Raw genomic sequence first — 13,123 nt, 5'->3', positions numbered from 1 at the left:
TGCCGAAGCTCAGCCTGGTTCCACTGGTGTTTCCTCAGGACTGGGTTCACACGTGTGTTCTGGGAATGCTGAAGCTCAGCCTGGTTCCACCAGTGTTTCCTCAGGACTGGGTTCACACGTGTATTCCGGGAGTGCTATTCGGAAGGGAAGCTGCCCTCTTCTCACTGCATCACATGAGAGGACACATAATGTGGGCTCGTCCCCACACAGGTGACGTTCATCTTTAGCACCTGGTCAATGTGTGTCAGGTTTCTCCACATTAACTCATCATTTTCCTATTTGTAATTGATGAACATTTTGTGAGACGATATCCTCAAACTATGCCAATATCCTGTATCCCATTGAATCTCCACTAACTTGACTTAGTAATTATTGATTATTCTTGCCTGAATTAACCACTATTATGACAGTTTGCTAAATGGTGGTTTACCTATGATCATCATTTCTACAACATATATTAGCTACCATTCTACTGTAAGGAAGACATTTCCCTTTTCCTCCACTTACTTTTTTCTTTTTTAAAAAATTACTCATACTCAACCCTCTACTTCTTTTTTTCTTTAAGTGTACTTTAGGTTCTGGGGTACATGTGCAGATCATGCAGGATTGTTGCATAGGTACACACATGGCAATGTGATTTGCTGCCTCCATCTTTTTAATCTATGTAGGCTCATGGATTTCTACTTTATTCAGTAGATTTAATCCATTATTGCCAGTGCTTATTTTAATATCAAGTTATTCCAGATTTGGCTAGAGGAGCACCATTGAAATTTGTACCCATGAGCTATAGATATGTCCCCATCATTCTCTGAGCAATTCTTTACTTTCTGGCCCAAGAAAATATTTCAGATTTATCTTGTAATTTCCCTGCCTCGGCCTTGGAAATACTTATTTCCTCAAGAAGTGCTAGAGTTGAGAATGATATTTGGAGACTACAGTCTAGGAACTTGGTTGCTTATGGCTCCTGGGCTTTCCTGCTTCATGTTGGCACTAGGACGGGAAAGTCAGGAGCTGGGGACACTCTCCCTCTCTCAAGAGCAAAGTAATTTCTCAACTTTCATAGGCCACAGGACTTACTGATCACAGTGTCTGTCTGCATCCTCCTTCTTTTAATCAGCTCCTCTGCCTGCATGTAGGTCTCTGTGCCCGTCAGCCTTGAGTCTGACCTGACCACTGAACTGCCCACCATTATTGGCTATGGAGTCTGCAATGCCCGAACTGTGAGAACAATAATCTGCTTGTCTCTGTCCAGTCTGTAGATTGGTTCATCTTAGGTTTGGGTTCTATCTCTAGTCTAATCACTTTTGGTCAGGGCTGTTAGCAATGCTACAATAGTGGCTGGGACAGCCCAGACGGCCTTGACATCCCTGGGCTATTGAGAGGATGGCGCAGTTTCTCTAGGAAGGAATGAGTCCTGTACAGGACCTTGAGTACATCTGCCACATCCCAGAGTCAAACATCAGGTTCTTAGAGATAAGTTTTTAGATTTTCAGAAGTGAGGACATTTGGTAAAGGTTTTGTGAATCTGAACATTAAGAATCATTTTGGGTTCATGGATCAGTTATTGGGAAACACTGATCTAACTCCAGCATTTCAATTTCTCAGATGAGCAAACTGAGGCCCAGAGAGAACAAGAGACTTGTCCTCATGCACCTGGCCTGTCAACAGCAGATCTGGGATTAGAACCAGGGCTGGCCAGCCACTGAGGCAAGAGAGACATCTAAGATGCAAAATGTAAGGAAGCCATCACCCTCAGGGTCATGCAAGTGCCTGAGGGGCCTCCCTCGACTCACCCTAGGCCCAGCCCAGATTAGAACTCTAGGGTCCTGCTTGCCAGGAGGGAGAGATGACATCTGGCTTGGAATGTGTGGGTAAGGGGGACTGATGGGGAGTGTTCCTGTGTTGCCACCTTCAGGGAGAAGAAAGTTCCTGAGGAAGATTGGTTAAGCTAGTGTCCCCAAAGTGAAGGATCTGATAGCTTGGGATGGCTGCTCACTGGAGAAGCTGGAATTATTCTGCCTGCCCAGAGCACTGAGGCCCTTCAGTCTGGGGACAGAGTCCTAGCCTGGGTTATCTTTAGCTGGTTGCTGAGAGTTGCAGCATTTCTCAGTCCTGGTGATGGACACTTCTGTTTTTCCCATTTCATAAAAATAGACCTCTCCAACCAGATCTGCCTTGTTAGATCTGTTCTTACACGGACAGGACACGTGGGGTTTGCGCTTTTCTGGCCTCCAGTCTGGTGTCTGCTTCCTCCATGTGGAACTGCTTACTAAGAATTTTACCACAGTAGGATTTTAAGAAAGTTAATATTGGCTTTGTTGTTGGTTGAAGTTAAAAAAACAAAATCAAGATAGTCAAAAGAAATTAAGGAGAGAAGAACACAAGAGAAATATCTGAACCATTTTGTGACCCTTTTTCTGCTACTGCCCTGGTCCAAAGCACAATCCATTCTCACCTGGGTTCCTATCACACTGTCACCCTGGTCTGGTGTGTGCTCAACAAGGCAGCCATTTGCTAACGTACAAATCAGGCAAGAAAATGGAAATGAAATAAAAGGCATTTAGATTGGAAAGGAGGAATTAAAACTATCTCTATTCACAGATTATATAATGATGTATATCTACTAAATCCACTGAGAAACTGTCAGACTAATTAATTAGTTCACCAAGGTTGTAGGCTATGCAGTCAATATATAATAATCAATTGTATTTCTATACCTTTGCAATGAACAATCCAGAAATGAAAGTAAGGAAACAGTATTTTTAGTAGCTTCAACTAGAATAAAACACTTAGGAATAAGGTTAACAAAGGAAGTGCAAAGCTTATACTCTAAAAACTACAAAACAGTTTTGAAAGAAATTAAGGAAGAACTAAATAAAGGGGAAGACATTCCATGTTCATAATCAGAAGACAATAAACAGTCTCAAATACTTAATAAATATTAAGTATTAAAATATCAATACTCCCCAAATTGATCTATATATTCAACACAGTTCCTATCAGTATCCCAGCTGACTTTTTAATAGAAATTGACAAGCTGATCCTAAAAATTATATGGAAACTCAAGGAACCCAGAAGAACCAAAAAATAATCATAAAAAAGAAGAAAATATTGGGATTCACACTTTCTAATTGCAAAACAATAATCGAGACAAACTTAGACACATAGATTAGTAAAATAGAATTCAGAGTTCAGAAACAACCCCATTTACCTATGATTAGTTGAATTTTGACAAGAATGTCAAGACTATTCAATGGAAAAAAATGAGTCTTTTCAACAATACATTGTGTATAAAGATTAAACCAAAGTGCATCAAAAACCTAAATGCAAGAGCCAGAATTATAAACTCTTAAAAGAAAATATCGGTATAAGCGTTCATGACCTTGGATTTGGCAATGGATTCTTAGATATGACACCAAAAGCATAAGCAACAAAAGAAAAAAAATTGGACTTCATAAAAATTAAAAACTTTTGTTTTAAATGACACTACCAAGAAAGCAAACAGAAAACTGATAGAATGGGAGAAAATATTTGTAAATCTAGAAGATATAAAGTACACATACAACTCAGTATTAAAAGGACACACAACGCAATTAAAAATTGGGCAAAGGATTGGAATAGCCATTTCTCCTAAGGTATGTGAGTGGCCCCTAAGCACATGAAAAGATGCTCAGCATTGGTAGTCATCAGGGAAATGGAAACCAAAACCGCAGTAAGTTAACACTTCACATCCACCATGAGGACCACAGTAAAAAAATCAGGTAAGTGTTAGCCAGGATGTGGAGAAAGAGCTCTGAAGTACTGCTGGTGGAAGTGTCAAATGGTTTAGCCACTCTGGAAACAGTGACAGTCCAGCAAAATTTACACATAGCTACTGTTTGCTCCAGCAATTCACTCCTAGGTATATACACAAGAGGAATGAAAACATGCTTCCACTCAAAGATTTTTACATGAATGTTCTCAACAGCATTATTCATAAAAGCCCAAAAGTCCATTAGCTGATACGTAGATAAATATAGTCTATTCATACAATGAAATATTATTTGGCCATGAAAAGGAATGAAGTAGTAATATGTGCTACAACATGGATAAACCTTGAAAACATTCCAAGTGAAAGCAGACAGTCCCAAACGACCACATATTATACGACTCCATTTATAGGAAATGCCAGGAATAGGCAAATATATAGAAACAAACAGAAGGTAGACTCCTAGTTACTTAGACCTAGCAGTGGGAAGGAGTTGATGAGAATGCTGTGAAGTGATGGCTGAGGGGTAGGGTGTTTCTTTTTGAGGTGATGAAAATATTTAAAAATCCACTGTGGTGATGCTGGTGAGGCTGTGCAGGAATAGGAATGCTTTTACACTGCTGGGAGGAGTGTAAATTAGTCCAACCATTGTGGAAGCCAGTGTGGTGATTCCTCAAGGACCTAGAACCAGAAATACCATTGACCCAGCAATCCCATTACTGGGTATATACCCAAAGGATTATAAATCATTCTGCTATAAAGACACATGTGCACGTATGTTTATTGCAGCACTATTTACAATGGCAAAGACTTGGAACCAACCCAAATGCCCAGCAATGATAGGCTGGATAAAGAAAATGTGGCACATATACACCATGGAATACTATGGTATAAAGAAGAATGAGTTCATGTCCTTTGCAGGGACATGGATGAAGCTGGAAACCATCATTCTCAGCAAAGTAACACGGGAACAGAAAACCAAACACCTCATGTTCTCACTCATAAGTAGGAGCTGAACAATGAGAACACATGAACACAGGGAGGGGAACATCACACACAGGGCCGGTCAAGGGGTAGGGGACAAGGGGAGGGAGAGCATTAGCACAAATGGCTGATGCACACAGGGTTTAAAACCTAGAAGATGGGTTGATAGGTGCAGCAAACCACCATGGCACATGTATACCTATGCAACAAACCTGCACATTCTGCACATATATCCCAGAACTTAAAGTAAAATTTAAAAAATATATTCACTGTGGCGACAGTGGCATATTTCTGAGGATGTACCATAAAGCATGAGATTATACTCTTTAAATGAGTGTATTGTATGGAATATAAATTCTATCTCATTAAAGGTGTCTATATACAAATCAGAAAATATCTTGCCTCTGCTGAGCATCCTCCAAGGGCTCTCTTTTCCTTCAGAAGGGTAAATTTCCAAGTCCTCCTAATGCCCTGCAAGGCCCACAGGATCCAGAACCCTCCTCACGGCCTCCTGGTCTCAGCTCCTGCTCATGCACTCTTTTTCTTTGCTGTCCCTCTAACTGGACTGCTTTCTTCCCTTATAACTGCGTGGTTCATACCCTTCCACCTTCCAGCTCTTTATTCAATTCAAATGCCACTTCCTCAACAGACTCTGATCATCCTATTTAAAATTGTAGTTCCGGCCCTATTGCCTTGGTCCCTTTTTCTTTTCCATAGAACTTATCATCTCAGCAGGTGTGATAGTCAAAATATTTAACAATCCATCCTATAGGGTAGAGAACTATAGGGTATGAAGCAAGGCAGGGATTCTAGAGACCCCTGTTGGCTGAGCATAAACCCTGTCATTACTAGATCACAAAGAGATAAGGGTGGTGGTGTTCCTGGAAAGGGCCAAGGAAGCTAGGGGACACTCAGGCCTTAGGGCAGAGGCAGAAGTATGTCCACTGGACTGGCAGACTAGTGCCTGAAAAGTATCAGATCTGCTTGTATTATATTACATCAGTTTCCTGTTACGCTTATTATCAGCTTTCCCCATTAGGACATAGGCACCACTAATGCAGAAGCTTTGCCTATGCTGTTTACAGTTATATTTCCGGCCCCAAGAGAAGTCTGTGGCGCATAGCAGGCTTTAAAAAACATTTGTCGAGCACAGGAATAACCCATTTTCAGAAATAACGGCATGTGGATTTTGGAAATAGGCGCCAAACCTATACGACCTGGACCTTTGATATTAAGATTTTCCAGCTGCAACACATGTTGAGAAGATCTGTGTGTTGAAGGCCCAGGATAAGCACCCTGGTTTTATCTGTTACTGAAAATGCCAGGCAAAGAAGAAAGGGACTGAGTTCCTGCACCTAGAGTTGGGGAGGGAGTGGATTAGTCAGGATTGTTGATTGCAAGGTACAGAAACTAAATTCATACTGTAAGGACAGGAAAGAATTAATGGCTCATATAACCGACAAGTTCAGGGTTTTATCTGGCTTCAGATGCAGCTGGACCCAGAAATTCCATTCACACCTTGTTGGAATGGCACAATACCACAACCAGGATATTGACATTGATAGTGTCAAAACACAAAACGTTTTCACCACTGCACGGATCTCTCACGTTGCCCTTCAAGGGACACACCCACCTCCCCAACACCCAGCAACCACTGATCTGTTACTCATTTCTATAATTTTGTCATTTCTAAGAATATTATATAAATAGAATCATAGAGATAAAATTCATCAGAAATTTATCTCTTCATTCCTTTGCGCTTTCTTCTAAATTACCCTCATTCACAGATTAGCTCTCCCTGAGTTGTAGCAAACACATCCACAGGTAGCTCTAGATTTAGTTCTAGCAGCTGAGTACATCTCTTTGGAAAGACAGGACCCTTTGCTGGGTAGTTGGCCCAGGTTGGATGACAGGCAATCCCTCAACTCTCTCCCAAGCCAGAAGAATAGAATCTGCCTGTGATTTAGACAGATCCCTGTCCAGGAGGATGGAAATCCAGTTACCCACAAGGAGGAAAGAGGCCCATTGAGTTCACACCAGGTCCTTTGTGGCTTTCAACTAGTCTTGGCTAAGGGTCACAACATAGTACTGTATTCTTGACATATTTTGATGATGGAGTGGGCAAGATTTGCTGAAGGATTAAATGTGGGGCATTAGAGAAGCGTCCAGGATGATCGAAAATTACGCATCTGGACAACTAACTGTATCAAAGTGTTGTAGGCCAAGAGGGAACACTGAGAAGATGTTTTGGGTGGAAGTCAGGAGGTCAGACTTACGCATGAAACTTTGAGACATTTATTAACACACAATTAGAGGAAGATGTTAGGGAAATCATTCGATGTACAATCTATAGTTCTGGAAGATGCCCAGCTGGGGAATATAAATTTCAGAGTCATCAGAAGTGGATTATATTTAAATCTGTGAGCCTGTCTGGGCACCCAGGGAGCACATATAGACAGGACAATGGAAGGATGAAGAAGTGAGCCTTGAGATGCTATAATATGAAGAGGTGGGAGATGAGACTGAGGAAGAGATCCAGCAAAGTAAGGGGAAAACCCAAGAAGAGGAAGAGGGAGTTGGTCATCTGTGCCAAGCGTGTAAAATGCTGTTTATAAAAGTTGAGTTAGATGAGAAATGGGATTGACTATAATAGGGGTTAGCAATGTTGTAAATGATCTTGGCCAGGGCTATGATGGCGAAACAATGTGGGTAATTGAGCTGTGGTGTAAAAAGGGAAGTGGCATCTAGAGGCATTTTAAAAGTTAATTCTTCATAATATTTTCTGTAAGTTTTCTTTTTTATTATTTTTAAAGTTTTTATTTGGATTTAAGTTTTTATTTGGAGGTAATAGTGGATTCACATACAACTGTGAGAAATAACACAAAGATATCCCATGTTCCCTTTACCCAGTTTCCTCAAGTGGTAACACCTTGTAAACTATAGTACAATACCACAACCAGAACATTGATATTGATAGTGTCAAAATAACAAAACATTTTCACCACTGCAAGGATCCCTCACGTTGCCCTTCACGAGACACACCCCCTCCCTAGCCCTCAACAACCACTCATCTCTTACTCATTTCTATAGCTGCATCATTTCAAGAATATTTTATAAGGAGAATAATAGAGTATGTACCACTTGGGAGGGCTTTTAAAAAAAACTCAGCATAATTCTCTGGAGAGTCATCTAGGTTGCTGCATGTGTCAGTAGTTCATTTCTCTTTATTTGTGAGTGCTGACCATGGTACTGACATACCACAGTTTGACCATTCATCTGTTGAAGAATATCCAAGTCATTTTCAGTTTGGGGTTATTATAAACAAAGCTGCTATAAACATTTGTGTACAGGTTTTTTGTGTGTGAACATAAGCTTTCATTTCTCTGGGACAAATTCTCTGGAGTACAATTACTGGACCATATGGTAGCTGCATGTTTAGTTTTAAAGAAACTGCAAACTGTTTTCCAGAGTGTCTGCAGCGTCGGTAATGTATCAATGACCTAGCTTGTCTACACCCTTGCCAGCAATGGTGATGCCATTATTATTATTTTTTTAGCTATTCATAGATGTATTGTATAATAGTACCTCACTGTGGTTTTAATCTGCATGTTCCTAATGGCTAAGGATGTAGAACATATTTTTATGTGCTTATTTGCCTTCTGTGCATCTCTTCAGTAAAATGCTTTTTCATGTCTTTTACCCATTTTCTAATTGGATTGTTTGCTTTTTTTTTACTGTGAAGCTTTGAGAGTTTTAAGAAACACATTCTTGATATTAGCCTTTGGTTGGATATATGGTTCGTAAATACTTTCTCTCACTCTATAGATTGTTGTTTTATCCTCTTAAAAGAGTTTTTGCATGGCAAGTAGTTTTCAATTTTGGTAATGTCAGGTTTATCACTTGCTTAATTTTATGGATTGTAATTTTGATGTCAAGTCTGAGAACTCTGCCTAGCGCTAGTCCTGAAGATATTTTACTAGGCTTTTTTTCCTCTTGTTTATTTATTTATTTTTATGGGTTTTTTTTTTCTAAAAGTTTTTCAGTTTTATATTTTACATTTAGGTTTATGATCCATATCAAGTTGATCTTTGTATAAGGTGTGAGATTTAGGTTATATTTAAAGTGAGGTTTTTGTAGAAAGCTTATAACTTGGTTATGTTTTTAAATATCATTAGGCAGTGGTAAAGGTTCTGACTCTTCAGCAGGTCTCCTCTGATGTTACTGCAGTGGAGAGTTGGAGGGTGCCTCATTATCACCTGGCGTGAGTGAAAGTCCAGGGCCTCCTGCAGCCTCTTCTAACACCACACAGGGTGGGAGCTGGAGGGGAGGGCTTGGAACAGCTGCAGGAAGGTCAAAGTGTGGAGTCCCACTCTGCATTTGCTGGCATGAATTGGGGTGAGGCCGCGGTGTTTTCTGTGGTGTTTGGCTGGAGCAGAGCAGTTGTCTGAAAGTTTCCTGCCTTGCCAGGCTGCCCCTTTCCTCTTCCTTTGGCTGCAGACAAAAACCTTTTCTTGGGCTTAAAAGAATTCGTTTTGTCTGTGCACACTGGTGTTTTTGGATTTTCGGCGTTTTTAGCTCTAAGCCAGGATACATGAAGATAAAAGGAAGTGGCATGGCAGAGGACACACTGTCACGACCTGCCTTGGGTCCTGAGATTTCTAGCCAGTCCGCCTTAACGTCTCCAGCTTCTAGAGTTTCTCATGTTTGTTTTATATGTCCAGGATTTATATAAAGATAACACAAAGATAACGTTTGCATGCTCGTGGGAACAGTAGGAAAAATAATAATGTAGGGAAGGAGGAGAGCAATGCTGGCAACATGCCCTTGAGGAGCAGGCAGGGGAGCTGTCAGGAGGGGAACGGACAATTCATCTAGTAATGTGTGTGGAGGCAGAGAATGCAGTTAATTAAGTTCAGTGAAGGAAAATGAAAGAGGAAAAGAGAATAAAGACTGTGATAGAAGAGTTATTTACACAGACGGCTTCTCTGAGCAGACAATCTTTGATCACAAACCACTGTGAAGCAAGGAGTAAAGCAGATCAATATGTGGGGGACACTGTCAGTTAGAAATGAGTTTGCCATGTTCTAGAAACAGAAAGAGGACCTCCTCTTCCGTGCTGCTCTGCTAGACTGCTCTGCCCCTCCGCAGACCTGACCAACCTTCCTCTGTGGACCATTTGGCTTACCCCTGATTATTTACAGTGCTGATTCTCTCTGTATTGCAATCAATTTCTTCCAGCTTTCTAATGTCTCTACCATCAAGCCTTCTGAGGACAGGGACTACACCTGTTTTATCTTGGTAACTTTGGCACTTTGTACCATGCCAGACACAGAGGAAGTGTTTTAAAACTGTCTTTCAACGGATTACCACTGAAAAAGTTGTCCACTTCTAGAAGGTGCTAGAGCAGGTACAGTGGAGAGAGCATGGACTTGGAGGGCAGACAGAACATGGAGTAAGTGCTGGACTGCAGGCTTGAGCCCAGGAGTGGCGAGGTGTGTTTGGACGGGCTGCTTTCCTGCTTCTGCCAAAAGAACATGCACAGCATTGTTCATTTTTAAATTTGGATTTCCAGAGACAGAATGGAAACCATACAAAGTGCGAATTGTGCTCTTGGTTTAATTTCTCCTGCTCCCACATGTCAGGCCTTCCTGTGTTACTGGGACAGGCAGGCTGGTTGGCTCCTTATTTTCAGATGGTTTCTGAGGGGAAAGGATCAAAGCCCCTCACTTACGCTCTAGCGTATCTAACTTTCAGCCAATCAGTAACAAAAGACTCAAGAAGCTGTTAAGTTTCTATTGCAGGGGGCTGGAGGCTTCCATGGAGCCTCAGGTGTTCAGTATTAGACTTAAACTCCAGCCTACAGTTACCCCTTCCTCATTTTAATGCTAAAAATCATGCCCAGGGGCTGAGATGTAAAATGCTAATACTACATACAATGTATAAAGAGGCTGTGGAGCCACTATGCAAACACTAGAAAAACCCCTCCCATACGTGCCCTGACGTGACCCTCCCCTATAGGAAGACCCTATAAAACTAAGCCACACGTTACCCTTGTGAGCAGCCTATTCCTTTTCCTTTCTTAATTCCAGCTCCCTTGTGCAGAAGCCAATATAATTTTCTCTTTGCTGTTATACCTAGTTTTTTTGTCTCATATGTTTTTCAGCTCTAAGCCAGTATAAAAAAACTGATACCTAATTTTTTTTCTTTGCTGCTAGTCTCTTTTTGATTTCTATTCTGGGAGGTTGCAACAACCCAGGGCATGGGTGATGTTACCATGTGGACGGTCTCTGGGCTGGTGGAGATGGTACAAACCACCTCTCCTTTCTTCACTTGACTAACTTCTCCTCATCTTCCAAGGTTTTTTTCTTTTAAATCCTCACCTTCAAGTACCCAGATTCTCTCTTTTTCTGGATCAGGACTATTTTCCTAGAAATTTCAAGTCTTCAGCCTCCTCTTTCATCTTTGGAAATTGGCACAGCCTTTGGCTAGTCTCATCACAGCTCCTTACCCCTTCCTTTCTCTAGACCATTTGGGTGAGGGAGAGGCTTTAGTGAGTAGAGGAGGGGAGGAAGATTTTCTTTTATGGAATTCTACCCTTTTATCTTTACATTTTTTACTCTTTCACTGTTTGGATTGGTCTTCTGCCACCACTACTCAGCAGGATTCACACATTGCTGACGATCCTCTTGGCTAGCGCTAGTATAATTGTTAGACCTTATGCTAAAAGGCTTTCTGTCTCCTTTGCACGCTTTGAGTTACCTTACAAATCTCCTTGTTAATTTTCCTTGGTGTTGCCATATGCAGGAACTGCGTCCCAATTCTGAGGTTCCCCTCACCGCCCCCGAACCCCCCACCAGCTGGAGAGGCTAAGGCTGCTCCCTGGGACTCAGATGCTCCTTTTGCTTTCCTATCCAACTTCTTCTCAGCCTTTGCAATTTACCTCTTGAATCAAAACAGATACCCCTTCTCCTGCATAAGGCCCTCCTCCCATTGAGGCTGGAGGTCTCCTCTCCTGGGCTGTATGTACGCTGATGAAATACTTGCTGCACTAGATCTAAGGGTCATTTTTCACGTCGGTTTCTCCAGCAATGGTGAACCCCCTAAAGGCAGTCTTTTACTATTAGGTTGGTGCCAAAGTAATTGCCATTTTTGCCATTGAAAGTAATGGCAATTACTTTGGCACCTACCTAATAGCTCTTCCCCCAGGCTTCAGTCAAACCATGTGGGATCCAAATAAACGATCTGTGAAATAAATGTTTATTCCACCCCATCCCATTGGCCAGATGGGAGGATTACCAAGTTGAGGTAGAAAACTCTGGTCAATGATTTGAAGAAGGGGCAGAGCACTGTCTGCAAAGAATGGGTCCTGAAGGGAGGAGGTGGGACCCCTGTGTTCTCAGGGTATTCTGTCTATAGGCAGGAGTTGTTACTTATGGCAGGGGAGTGATGGGCGTGCAAGGGCCACAGAACTCATGCTGGAGAAAATGAGCAAAATAAACAGAAAATCTGTCCACTTTTGGGCGGTACTGAGAGAGAACTCAGTGATACCACAAGGCAGTGTCCTCTGTCTTGAAGTGTCTAGGTTTGCATTTCTCTGAAAAGGAGCTGAGAAAGGGAGTGGTTCTCTTTCCTGCCCACAGCAGCAGGTCTACTGACACCCCAGCAGCAAGTGGGCGTCTCCTTCAGCTGAGAGGTGAGAAGATCACACCCAGGGAGCTGCTGTTTGCCCCTCCCCTCCTGCGTTAGTGTGGTGACCGGGGTGAGGCGTCCTTCTTCTGGATGCAAAGACTCCTAGCTGGAAGTCTAGGAAAAATGGCCCAGGACAAAAGGCTTCAATTGTAACTGATAAATTAGAGAAAGTTGACATTTAAGGATTAGCTCCATAGATGACTTCAGGGCATTAAAATTTGGAGCATTAAAAACATCACTTACCCCAGGGAAGAAATTAAGAACTGGTGAGAAGAGAGAGCTGGGGTCATAGTGGACACCTAATGGTGATGTAATGAATGCACTTGCTATTAGCAATGTGGCAGTCAATGAGGAAAGTGGGGCAGGCCTTCGGATGGTGAGGAAATGGCTGAAATGGCCACATATCCTGGAAGAAAAGACAAGGAACTGTTTACAGTAAATCCATAATCATCTCAAGGGCTAAGAAGGAGTATGAGGCCAGGAGTGGTGGCTAATGCCTGTAATCCCAGCACTTTTGGAGACCAAGGGGGCAGATCGCTGGAGCCCAGGAGTTCAAGACCAGCCTGGGCAACATAGTGAGACCTCATCTCGATTAATAAGGTTTTTTAAAAAAGAAAACAAATTTTTAAAAAGAAAAGAGTATGAAGAGATTTTATGTAATCATTCCCTGTCTTTAGAGGGGAACCAGCTTTTTTTTTTTTT

General features: G+C 41.8%; 1 long non-coding RNA gene across 1 annotated transcript in view; it reads right to left on the bottom strand.

The window, feature by feature from the left end:
* Positions 1–11,656: 11,656 nt before the first annotated feature.
* The window catches only part of LOC119468192, an 18,390-nt gene continuing 16,923 nt past the window's right edge, over positions 11,657–13,123 (bottom strand). Inside the window, exon 3 of the long non-coding RNA XR_005196840.1 lies at positions 11,657–12,827. This is a non-coding gene — a long non-coding RNA (uncharacterized LOC119468192). The remainder of the gene's footprint in view (positions 12,828–13,123) is intronic.

Source organism: Cebus imitator, unplaced genomic scaffold, assembly GCF_001604975.1.
Source record: "Cebus imitator isolate Cc_AM_T3 unplaced genomic scaffold, Cebus_imitator-1.0 Scaffold391, whole genome shotgun sequence".
Classification (NCBI taxonomy): domain Eukaryota; kingdom Metazoa; phylum Chordata; class Mammalia; order Primates; family Cebidae; genus Cebus; species Cebus imitator.
Note: the sequence above shows the minus strand (reverse complement) of the source record. Positions and strands in the feature narration are given on the sequence as shown.